The sequence below is a fragment of the Hippopotamus amphibius genome, chromosome 3 (assembly GCF_030028045.1).
Source record: "Hippopotamus amphibius kiboko isolate mHipAmp2 chromosome 3, mHipAmp2.hap2, whole genome shotgun sequence".
Taxonomy (NCBI): domain Eukaryota; kingdom Metazoa; phylum Chordata; class Mammalia; order Artiodactyla; family Hippopotamidae; genus Hippopotamus; species Hippopotamus amphibius.
The window spans coordinates 106497506-106510350 of record NC_080188.1 but is presented as its reverse complement, the minus strand read 5'-3'; the positions used below and the strand labels follow the sequence as shown (position 1 = coordinate 106510350).

The 12845-nt window shown below is 34.7% G+C and overlaps 2 pseudogenes; both read right to left on the bottom strand.

Moving 5' to 3' along the window:
- Positions 1 to 1694: 1694 nt before the first annotated feature.
- Positions 1695 to 2630, bottom strand: LOC130848548 (olfactory receptor 4P4-like; annotated as a pseudogene).
- Positions 2631 to 9978: 7348 nt separating this feature from the next.
- Positions 9979 to 11219, bottom strand: LOC130850267 (olfactory receptor 4P4-like; annotated as a pseudogene).
- Between the last annotated feature and the right edge of the window lie 1626 nt (positions 11220 to 12845).

Here is a 12845-nt window from a genome sequence, read left to right as displayed (position 1 = left end):
CAACACAAGATATTTGTGATCATTTTGTTCTTAAAAAGCTCCATAAACTGTAGTTTTGAAATAATAATCTGATTATCTGCTTTATTTTACAGATGATAAACTGAAACTCAGCAGATTAAATTTTTTCTAAATGTCAAATGCCAAAGTACAGCTAAGACAGTTAGGTAGTCAGGTAAAGGAAACCAAAAAACATCTACATTGACAGCAGCTGTCAAAGTTTTTTTTCAAGCTTGTCAGCAAGGGGGAAGTCTTCAAAAAGGTCAGATCAAAGATTTCATCCTCAACAGTGACATGTGTAGCAGAAAAAGCAGAAGATAGGGGTGGATTTCAGACTACATAAAACTGAGGACTGTGTGGTTTCATTTTTAAGCAAACCAAATAGCTAGGTGAATGAATCCAACTTCTCCAAAGATACTCTTAATTCCATTAATTCCATCCAATAATTGCTATGTTCCATTTTTCTCTCTCTACCTCATATGTTCCCATTACTGAGTCTGAACTGTGTTATGTCAAATACTATTTTAGGATTATTTTAAGCTTGAATTTAAATAGTAAGTGAAAATCTTTACTTTGAAAAAAATCATTTATTTTGAGGAATTGAGGGATTTATATTTCCAATTTTTTTGTAGCAATGTCAGTCATGGTTTTTTTTCACCTTGATCATATATAGTTAATATCAAATCAGTTAGAAGAGCATGAGTTCAGATCTATATATAGTTTTTCCCCAATACTAGGAGGCATTTTACAAACAGATACCACAGTGACTTGCTTTTCAGAGCAACATGCCATAGACTATGAGACTGGGCTCTGCAATGGGATCTGCTTAGATCTGTGTGTTCTCTTCACTTAGGTGCAATAATAGTGGTTCACAAACACACAGAAACCCTCCAGTTATTTGGTTTAAAAGAATCTACGGACTTTCTAGGTGGCACAGTGGTTAAGAATCTGCCTGCCAATGCAGAGGACACGGGTTCGATCCCTGTGCTGGGAAGATCCCACAAGCCATGGATCAACTAAGCCTGTGAGCCACAATTGTTGAGCCTGTGTGAAGCATCTACTGAAGCCCATGTGCCTAGAGCCTGTGATCCATTGGAAGAGAAGCCACCACAATGAAGAGCCTGCACACCACAATGAACAGTAACCCCTGCTCTTCACAACTAGAGAAAGCCCGTGTGCAGCAACAAAGACCCCACACAGCCAACAAATAAATAAATAAATTTATTTTAAAAAAAGTAAAAAGTATAGAGCTATAGGATTCAAGGCCAGGTATATAATTTCTGAAAGGAATTTGTAATATATGATTGCTCCTATTTTTCTATAAGAGTCTTTTACCTTTTACTTTACGGTTACCCTTTATACCTTGAGGCTAATGAGTAACGACTGGCTCTCCCCCAGATTTTGGCTTCAGTACCAGATGGATTGCTCTTCCTCCAGATCATTCAATGTGTTCCTACTTTGTAAAAAGTATTATTATTATTTTTTTTACAAAAGGGGTGATTAGTGAAGAATGAAAACAAGGGAAACACATCAGGAGAGGAATAAGAAAGAAGAACACCACTGATGGCAAGCTGTTATTTAAAGCTTGGCTTTGACATATTGTGATGGATTTTCCCATTAGCAGGAGGGAATCAAAGAAAGGGAGAGTGATGAGAAGACAGCCATTGGCATCAGTAGAGAGCTTATTTGAATAGCCTTCAAATCATTAGCTTCCTTTTCCAAAACCTTTCATTGTACCAAACTCTCCTTATGGCATTTTTCATCTCCATGTTTCTAAGTGTGCAGATAAGAGCATTGAGCATGGGGATGATAATTGTGTAGAAGAGTGTGAAGACTTTATCTTCTGGTAATGTTGTGGCAGGTCTAATGTAAACAAAGGTGACAGATGTGAGAAAGAGGATCACAACTGTAATGTGGGAACTGCAAGTGGAAAGTGCTTTGTGGTGGCTCTCCACAGAATAAGCTCACACATTATACAGTATCATAAAGTAGGAGGCCATCAAAACCACAAAGATCACCAGTCCCATCAGGCCGGAATTAGCAATGACTAAAAAACCTATTTTGTGTGCATCAGTGCAGGCCAGTTTCAACAAAGGATATACATCACAGAAATAGTCATCTATTTCATTGGGGCCACAGAAAGGTAAAAAAATCATAAGAAGAAACAGGCCAAGAGAATGCAGAAGCCCCCCTGCACATGATGCTATGAGAATTGTGTGACACCTTTGCCTATTCATGATGATAGCTTAGTGGAGGGGTTTGCAGATGGCCACATAGCGGTCATAGGCCATCCCTGTGAGGATGAAGACCTCAATCCCCCCAAAGAAGTGTGTGGTCAAAAGCTGTGTCATGCAGTTGTTATAGGAAATGGCCTTCTTCTCCATCAGTAAGTCAATCATGAGTTTGGGTGTCACAGTGGAGGTGTAGATGAGGTCTGAGAGTGCAAGGTAATTAAGGAAGTACATGGGTTGGTTGACCAGCTGACTGCATGTGATAGAAATCATGATGATCAAATTCCCTAACCAAATAGCCAGGTAACAGAGTAAGAAAAATAAAAAGCAGAGGGTCCGGACTTTCTTGTTCTTAGAAAGTCCCAAGAGAATGAATTCAGTAACATTATTTCTATTTTCCATGGTCTAAGGATCAAGGAATTTATCTGATATGACAAAAGTGATAAAACAAAGCATTGATGAGAAAACAGAAATCTAATATCTAATCAAAAGGGCACTAATGTGTTTTTAAAGACCTAAGCCATTTTTGAGACTCATTGAAATCACTCATTCATTTAACAAGACTCGTTTGAATATCTAGTGCTAATTCTCTTCTAAGAGCTAAGGTTGCAGCCACAAATTAGACAAAGTTCCAGGTTTTATGTAATTTAAATAATTTTTTGAGGAAGCAAGACATCATATTTGTCAAGAATTTCTTTTAAAAAAAGATAATTTTAATAGTATTAAGTAGGATGACATATAAAGTGCCATTTTAGGATGTAAAATAGAGGTAACTACACAACTTATCTGATTAAATGGTTTCTATTGAGGTCACAAAATTGGTGCAGGTGTGTGGGCGGTTTTTGGAGTGTTTGGCATATAGTCAATGTTAAATAAATATTAATTAACTAAAAAACTGGAAAATCAAAGGTGTGCTATAATTTTGAAGGAATAATACATTATACGAATAACCAATCATCCGTTAGTCAGGTAATTCATGATGAAACTTAAGGAACAAATCATTTTTATGAATAGACTCAATCACTTGTGATTTATAAGAGGAAATAACTATATAGAGTACTCCACGAAACTTTTACAGTTCTTTAAAGTTATTCGTAGTGTCTATTGGGTAATGTATCTACAACTCTGCTTTTTTCTATCTACTTGTATTTTTCTTTCAGGATTATCTACTCTTTCAAAATAAGTTAATTTTCAGAAGTGATTTAATTACATCTTATCATGCAGTCAATTAAAGTTGCCTGGGTTGGAAACATTATACAGAGAAGTGGGTTCCTCTAATACCAAAACAGTTCCCAGAAACACAATACAATAAACATAATGTAGTCTACTTTGTTCAGTCATTTCCTCCCTGATCTTCTTAGAGGACCCACCCTCACAAGCAGCATGATTCCATAAAATAATTTCTTCAATTCTATCAAATAGAATTGAATGCAGTTATACGTGCATTCCAGGTAATCACCTGGTAGATACACTATATGAGTAGACAAAATACCTAGCTTTTTTTCTTCCACTCTGTTCTTTAATTGTTCATTCCTTAGGATTCCAGGCTCCCATTTGTAAAATAAAGGAATTGGATTAGATAATCTCTGAAGGTCTCCCCAGATTCTGATAGCAGGTGACTTCTGGTTCACTATTAATTTGTCTGCCTCCCTCCTGCCTTCCCTATTCCACTAGATACATTAAGACCATGGAAAATACAGTTGGCAAGTGGCAATTTCATTATATTTTCTGTGCCTCAGTAATTCTTTGTAAAATTGGGATAAAGATAACACATCTTTAAAAATGGTACAGATCAACTGGTTTGCAAGGCTGAAACAGAGACACAGATGTAGAGAATGAACATATGGACACCAAATGGGGAAAGCAGGATGGATTGGGGTGGGATGATTTGCAAGATTGGGATTGCCATATACACATTACTAATAAGAAAAAAAATCAAATTGTACACTTTAAATACATGCGGATTGCTGTATGTCAATTATATCTCAATAAAAGTTCTAAAAAAAAGATAATATCTCTTTATATGTGATTTTTTAATTAAAAAAGTTACTAAATAAGAAGTTTTATAGAACAGTATCTGGAAAGTATTATACATTCAATTATAATTATAATTATAGTTATATATTATATTATAATATTAGCTATATTATATTATATTACATTATATTATAATTATAATTATTAGCCATCCTCTATACTTACTAGGTATAAGATCAAGGCCCCAGGGAAATTTAAGAACAACAGCTCAGGAATTATATCTCATACTATCCTTCTCTGAACAATATAGAAAATATTAGAAGCTTTGGAGATAGACCCTAGTTCAGCACACAGGTCTGATATTTAAATGCAAGAGTCTTCATCTCCTTGAACATTTTCCCCCATTCCTTAAAATAAGCATTTTAGAGCCTAATTTACAGGATTACTGTGGAATGCCAATAAATTTACACATATAGAGCTCAATTCTCAAAAACAACTTAGTTTCTCCTCCTTCCTCTTTGGAATCCCCATAGTGTTATGCATTTTGGATGTCCTCACTCTATTCAAGTAGTAGTAGATCCTAGTAATTAAGATTATGAGTTCTGGATCTATATTAGATGAGATAGGATACTAGCCTCAAAATTCACTTGGAACATAATCACAGGCAAAATATGTAACCTTAATTTCTTCATCTATAAAATGAGTAATACTGTATTTAACTCTGAGATCTGTTGTAAAGATGTGATGAGTTCATTTATGTAACAGTTTAGGGCAGAAACTCGAATATATTAAGATTAAACATTTAGTAAATATTCATTGTCACTGACATTATACATTTGTCATATCAGTGAGCATAAATATATATTAAGAATAATATGCTATTGTATTATCCTTATTACACATTTTGAATAAATTATTAACAATGCATTATATTGTAATATGGGATAGAGAGAGGTAGATAAGACATAGTATAGTTTCTCACCATGAACAATCAGTTCTTTCTTACCTGAAGGCCAGGGTGTCTCACATTGGGGAAACATTCTATCATTAAACAAAATCTTTCCCTCCTGGTCTGGATTGAGCTGACCTCCCCACAAACCTAATGGTAAACTTCCTGTTTATTTCAGTCACTTGATGCCTTTGTATTCTTTCCTTTGGATTAATTAACCCTATCCAAATTAGATAGATGCTCATATTCCCCTTTGATAGTTGTTCTTTATCTCAAAAAATCTCTGAATTTAAGAAAAGGAAACCCACCATATAAATACGATACATTGAAGTAGCTTCTTTGAAAATTTCACCATACATTTTTGCTTCTGCATAGTCTTAGAAGCACACTGGTGTTTTGATTTTTTAAATCCTTTTATATTCAGTTTCTTCACTGAAATGCTGTCCCCTTATCTGCTGGGCCAGTACATCTTCTTCATATTCAACTTTCTTCTGTCATGGAATACTAAGGGCTAATGACACAATCAAATTTATGAAGTTTTAAAGAACAGGTAAATCTAGTAATATTTTGATAGCTGCTCAGAGATATGGCACTGATAACTTGAAGAGCTCATGCACAAATCTCAATTCATCATAGTTGAAAGTAGAATCTTTCCCCAAATAGTAAAAATAGAATTTTTAAAGACTCTGGATTTTTTTCATCCAAAGGTTGGTTAGAAGGCTTAGATTATAAAGCCAATCAGAAATATTCAAATATTTGTTTTTCAGGAAAGTCACTAGTGCATTTATGATCTGGATTTAACTTACCAGCTGTTTAACTCATCAGACAGATTTCTTGTAAGCTGAGGCTTCACATCTAACATAAAGTCAGAATTTTTAAAATTAGCATTGCTGTTTAATAATCCATCTCAAATTGCATAAAATCATATGAGAGAATTCCATCAATAGAGACTAAATTTGAGATTTTTTCTTGTGACATGTTATTTTTCCATTTCTGAAAAAGAAATGTGTCTCTGACATTTACCTTTGCCTCTGTAAAAAATTTATATATATAATATATTTATATATTATTTTTGATGTTGAATTGGTGTTAAAGGTAAATTCTGAGAAAATGTGTTACATAGAATAGGTCTCAATATCTCTGTGGGTACAGAAATTTCCTATCAGTAGACTTTGTCAGATATAAGCCATAGCGTCAATTTCTCCCTAATAAATAGTTATGCCAAAGTTCATAATTACATTTCCCTGATGCGTCTGGATCCAAAGACTGAGATTAGACATGGGACATGGGGACTATTAGAAAATGCTGTATTTAATGCTCATTTGTCAGGTCAGGGCAGAATTAAGTAACTGAGGGAGGCTGAGGTGAACTTCATTGGGAAATACATGAGAATGCTATGGCCAGGGTTAAAATTACAGAAAGCAGGCCCAGGATTTAAGATTTATTTTTTTCCAAGAAAAAAAAAAGCTTGTTAAAGAATCACAATTTCTAGTTGATGCCTAGAAAAGACTCCTATTCTTTACAATGGTCCTTTTAGGAAGCCCACAAGCCCCCGTGGGTTCTCTTCCCAGGTGCTCAGATAGCTTCCCAATTTATCTCTGTATGGCAAACTCCTTTCTAAAAATATATGCTTCTTCTGCTTAAATTTCATGTATGTATATTGTAGAAAATCTAAAATGTATAGTATAGAGAACTATAGCAAAAAATAAAATGGTCTTATAAATTCATGCATATGAAAATATTTACTGTCACCTGTCTCTAAAAGGTCTGAGTTCGATAAACTCAGGATAAAGAATGCATAATCTGTGAGGCTGAATAAACCAGGCAGTCTTTACGCTCAGTGAGGCTAGAGACCAAAGGAGAAGACAGATAATGAAACAAACAAAAAAACAAACAAAGATATAGTTACAATAGTATATTTTAAAGAAAAGAATAGGAAGCTGTTTGTCTACTCTTTTTAATTTACAGAAGCTTAACACAATTGTAAATCTTTGACATTTTTATGTTATAACGATATGTATTACTTGGCTGTCTACTGAATTTTACTTTATGTAATTCCATGAGACAATTGTATTTTCTTATCCATTTTGTACCTGAAAATGTAGTCTCTATATTTGTTCAAAAGCTGAAATCACATGATTGAATTCATCTTTTAAAAAATTTACTTTGTCTTTATTGTTTGTCTGAAAGCTGTCAGATCTTTTAATCTATCAATGATTTTTTCTTAAACAGCAGATTTCTGTGCATGGATCTATTTTTACATCTTCTTTCTAATTTCAGCAATATTTTAAAGATTATCGTTGTCAAAGGATAAATTTTAAAAGAGGACATAATAGTGGTTTTTATACCAATAGTGAATGAACATATCAAAGATTTTATTTAACTTAGAATTTAATGCAGAAACCAGTAAAATGTTACTATTGGTTCAGACAACAACAGAGTACCACACATTTACAGTCAGTAAGGAGGGCTAAAATGAATTTATAAATGGATGCAAAAGTAGCTGAATATCCACAGGGCTATAATCAGTTGCATTTAACTGAACACAATTTGTATTTCTATGGCCAGGTGTGGTTGGCATTGTTATTATTTTCTATAAGTCAACTTCTATATTTTTGAGCTATAAAATATCTTAGCCAAAGGTAATGAAATGTAGACAACCTGAATGCAAGAGCTAGTAAGGTCACTCACTAACTTGCAAAGAATCTCATCATGCTTTCCCACAGTTATAAACAATATTAATGATCCAGTTTGAGAGAGAAAAATTGCTGATGCAGAGAAAGTTGGGGGAATCAATGAAGTGATGTTCTTGAGAAGTTGAGAAGCGGGGAGGTCAAAGTGCAAAAGTGAAGGAGTTAAATTAGAATTCCCTGGTTAATGATTGGTATTACCAATGTCTTCTTGTTCCAAATTTTATTTATTTATTTATTGAAGTATAGTTTATTTACAATGTTGTGTTAGTTTCAGTTCTGCGATTCAGTTCATATATGTGTGTGTGTGTATATATATATATACATATATATGTTTTGTAAATAAGTCCATTTGTTTCATTACTTTAGATTCTGCATATAAGTGATAGCATGTGATATTTGTCTTCCTCTGTCTGACTTACTTCACTTAGTATGATAATCTCTTGGTCCATCCATGTTGCTGCAACCTCCAAGTGTTTTAATAATCCCTATTCAAAATTTTTATTCCAAGAATAAAAATAAAACTGAAATATTTGCATTAATTTTTGAAGTTTTATTTTTCAATAATACAAGTCTGGTTGGCTGGAGGATAGGGTTTCTTAAACAGAGGGGACTTTCAAGGGTTGGCTGGTCTTCTTATGAGATACCCTGCTTATTTCACACCAGAAAGTGATGTTTCACTCTCCTGCTCTATGTTCTCTGACGTGTATACTGTGCAAATTCTACTTGGGAGTTTCGGGATATCTGTCAAGAATTAGATTTAAAACAACAACCAGGAAAGTGTCTTGGGATATTTTATAGAATTTCTAGCACGTAATATTTTCGGGTTTCTTTGTTGGGCTTTTTCAACTGAGTCACAGAACTATGCTAGTTTTCTCTTTGCATTATGCACCCATTTTAGGAACTTCAACAAGAATAACTCATTTTTATTTAGTATAGCTTTCTATACATCTTGAAAAAAGATCCTCATGCAAGTATGTCATGTCAGTGAAGTTTTTAAAGACCTTTGAGATTCTCCCCATTCCTAACCAATTATCCACCAGCCTGATTTTGCTCCTAGCCATTTCTGATGTTGAGTTACTTTCAATTCCTACTGAAAAAAACTGCCTTTAACTTGTACAGCGGCAAAAAACTGTACCCATTTAATTTAAGTGATATTTTCTACTTGCCCACTCTAAGAAAAATTTAATTTCACCAGTAAGAGGAACATGATGTTAGTATGAGTGTTCCTTAACTTTTTCCCATGCTTACATCCCCCAGTACTCCAGGGAAAAGTCATTATCAGAATAGTTACTTTTCTGATGCACAACAGGGGATTGGGCAACAGCTCATGCTTATTGAGCACTTACTGTGTGACAGACAGTGTTTCAGCCCTTCACATATCCTCACAAGACTGTGAGTGTTGGGCTACTACCATCATGTAATAGATGATTTTCTGGGCATATGTCCCAGTCCTCATAATTAGTAAGCGATTCTGGGTCCAGAACTCATGCCCTTAACAAATGCACTATAAGGTGCTAGAATTAGCCATAGAGTCAGTTCTCTTGTACATAAAAAGAGCTGGGAGAGAAAGTTCATTAGAACAAAAGAAAAGAGTTTGATGTGGGGCTTGGGAAAGAGTACTGATGTTGGGTATATGAGAAGCTCTAGATAGCCACTGGCTACAAAATTATCAGAGTGATTTTTTTAAAGAAATATTGTTGCAGTTCATATATTTGATCTTTCAGAATGTTCTCTAAGTGATGCAAGTAAAAGATTGGAGTCATATTTTAAATCATTGTTTGGTGGCTGGAATTAGCTTCCTTGAATACAGTCACATATAAGCATGAGCTATATGGGCTCTCAGTGTTGACTTGTATGGCATGGTGCCTTTGACAGTATGCTGCTAAATATGCAAATTGGTTACAGAGCTAAACAATCAATGGGGCAGAATAGATATAAATAATAACACTAGAAAAGAACATAGCATAGTGCCTGGACTAATCCAGGGAACTGTATGTAGACTTTTGCTCATATTTGAGCCTATATATGTTGCCAGACACAAATACAAAGGCAAGCATTACACATTTTCAGGTTTTCAGAGTAGAGAAGTCATATATTCAACAAGCTCAGCGGTGAAAATCAGGAATATTTTTCAGTTCATTTCCTTTCTTCCTGTAATATGGTACCATAGTTTCTTTTTTTTTTTTTTCTTTTTCCAGATCTTTATTGGAGTATAATTGCTTTACACTGTTTTATTAGTTTCCACTGTCCAACAAAGTGAATCAGCTGTATTTATACATATATCCCCATATTCTCTCCATTTTGAACCTCCCTCCCACCCTCCCTACCACACCCCTCTAGATCATCACCAAGCATCGAGTTGATCTCTCTGTATTATGCAGTTGCTTCCCACTAGCCATCTGTTTTACATTTGGTAGTGTATATATGTCAATGCTACTCTCTCACTTTGTCCCAGGGGAAGGAGAAGCTGGAACATAGTTTCTTTATGGCACTCTTCATCTCCATGTTTCTCAGTGTGTAGATCAGAGGGTTGAGCATGGGAGCAATGATGGTATAAAAAAGAGCAAACACTTTGTCTTCTGGTAAAGTAGTTGCTGGTCAAATATAAATGAAGAATAAAGGAGTGAAAAAGAGGACCACTACAGTGACGTGGGAACTGCAGGTGGAGAGAGCTTTGTGGTGATTCTCTACACAGTAGGATCTGACACTATTTAAGGTGACAGCATAAGATATCAACAAGACCACAAAAGTCACCAGGCCCAACAGGCCCGAAGTGGCAATGACCAGGAGACCAATTCTGCTGGTGTCAATGCAGGCCAGTTTCAGCAAAGGATACACATCACAGAAGTAATGATCTATTTCATTGGGGCCACAGTAGGGTAAAAAGATGGCCAGGAGAAGCTGACCAAAGGAATACAGGAATCCCCCAGCACAGGAAGCAGCTATCATGATACCACACTTCTGTCTGGTCATGATGATGGTGTAATGCAGGGGCTTGCAGATGGCCACATAGCAGTCATAGGCCATCCCTGTGAGGATGAAGACTTCGATCCCCCCAAAGAAGTGCATGGTAAAGAGCTGTGTCATGCAGCCACTGAAGGAAATGGTCTTCTTTACTGCCAGCAAGTCAGTGATCAACTTGGGGGTCACAGTGGAGGTATAGCAAAGATCTGAAAGTGAGAGGTAACTCAGAAAGAAATACATAGGCTGGTTAATAAGTTGACTGCAGTTGATTGAAATCATCACAAGTAGGTTTCCAATCAAAATTGCAATGTAACAAAGTAAGAACAGTAAAAACCTGAGAACTTCAAATTCCTTTCTCTGAGAAAGTCCTAAGAGAATAAATTCTGTGATGTTATTCCTATTTTCCATGACTCAGAGCAGTTTGTAGCCACTTGAAATTAGATAATTATCAATTCTTATAAATATTTAAATATGGTGAAGCATACAATTCCTTGCCATGTGGCAGATTTTAATGGAAAGAGTTCAGAAGTTGAAGAAATAAAATTTTGATTTTTATTTAGGAAGGCTTTCTCAGAGTTCCTTTTGTCACTTTCTTGAAAACATTAATTACTGGTTAAAATCTTAGGTACCTGAGATTAAGACTAGCACAAAAGAATGCAGTATGTTTACATAACCATTCTATTCGCGTGTATTAACAAACATAACTGGATACCATGCCCCAGTAGAATTCAGGAAATTGTACTGTAGGGGGAAAAATCAGATATCTCTTTCCTCTTCTCACTGTTTATTACTGAGAAAATACACACGGAAGTGAAATCTTGAGTGAAAATATAAAAAGTGCAAATATATGAAGTATAGTATGTGGATAATTTTATATGTGAGAAATTTCCTGCTGTATGTCCTAGGTGGAAAGGTGATAAATAGAAAAAAATCAACAAATTTGGAATCATGAGGCACATATACATGGCCAATATCTGCTATATTTCTGTTGTGCTTAATTTAAAAATATAATTAATTTACAAATGTGCTTAATTTACACATAAAATATATTTTATTGTCAACCAGAAGAATAACAAGCGAAGTATAATTATCTCTATTTTTCAAAACATTTACCATCTCAGACTATTAAAATATTTGTTTTTGACATTCAGAAAGGTATTTGAGGATAATAATAGCAGATTTTGCTTGAATCACACAATGTCTTACTCACTTGCTTAAATTGGCTTCTTTCTAATTGATGTGCACAAACTGTTAACTCTTTCTAATAATTAGCCGTCCTGAAAAAGGATGCTCCTTTTTGTCCTCACGTCATCCATCTTAGTATGTCAGGCTGGCTTTCCTCCCTTTCATTCCTGGTATTTTTACCTTCTCCTCCTCCTAGTCACTGCTGTAAAGTAATGTAAGACCAACTCTAATAATGTGTTAATAACCATTACACCTCAGGACAAACCAATACCTTTCTGCTGGTAGATGTTCAAGAATCATAGGCTAAGGAAGAACTGCTGAGAAACAATCATTCCACTAAATCACACCATAAATTCTCTACCTCAGCTGTGTAAAACACTGGACCTTCGTATTTAAAATATTTTATTTAATTTACTCACAACTCCAGAGCCAATATATTCACAATTTATTTTTAAAACTGTAACACTCTCTTCCTTCATTCTTCCTTTCAGTGGAATTACCATTCAAATTTATGTACATAAAGTAGGATTTCGAGGAGAAAAAAACATAAATCTATTTACTGTCTGAGTTATCATCAATGACACAAAATGACACTTTGGGGTGCTTTATATGGAATAATGAAGAAGGGATATTCATAGTGGTCAAATAAGCCATCTCTTTTGACTAACAACTACATTTTAGGCTTTTCAAATTATTCCCAATAATTTAAAAGAATGCAATGCTCTACTCTAATTTTTCTCCTAAATTATAGTTTTCTGATTTGATGGGAAACACAAGTTAAATATTCAATCACAGCTTATTCTTTATTTTACACTTAACTTGCTTCATGAACTGATCAATTAACTTTTC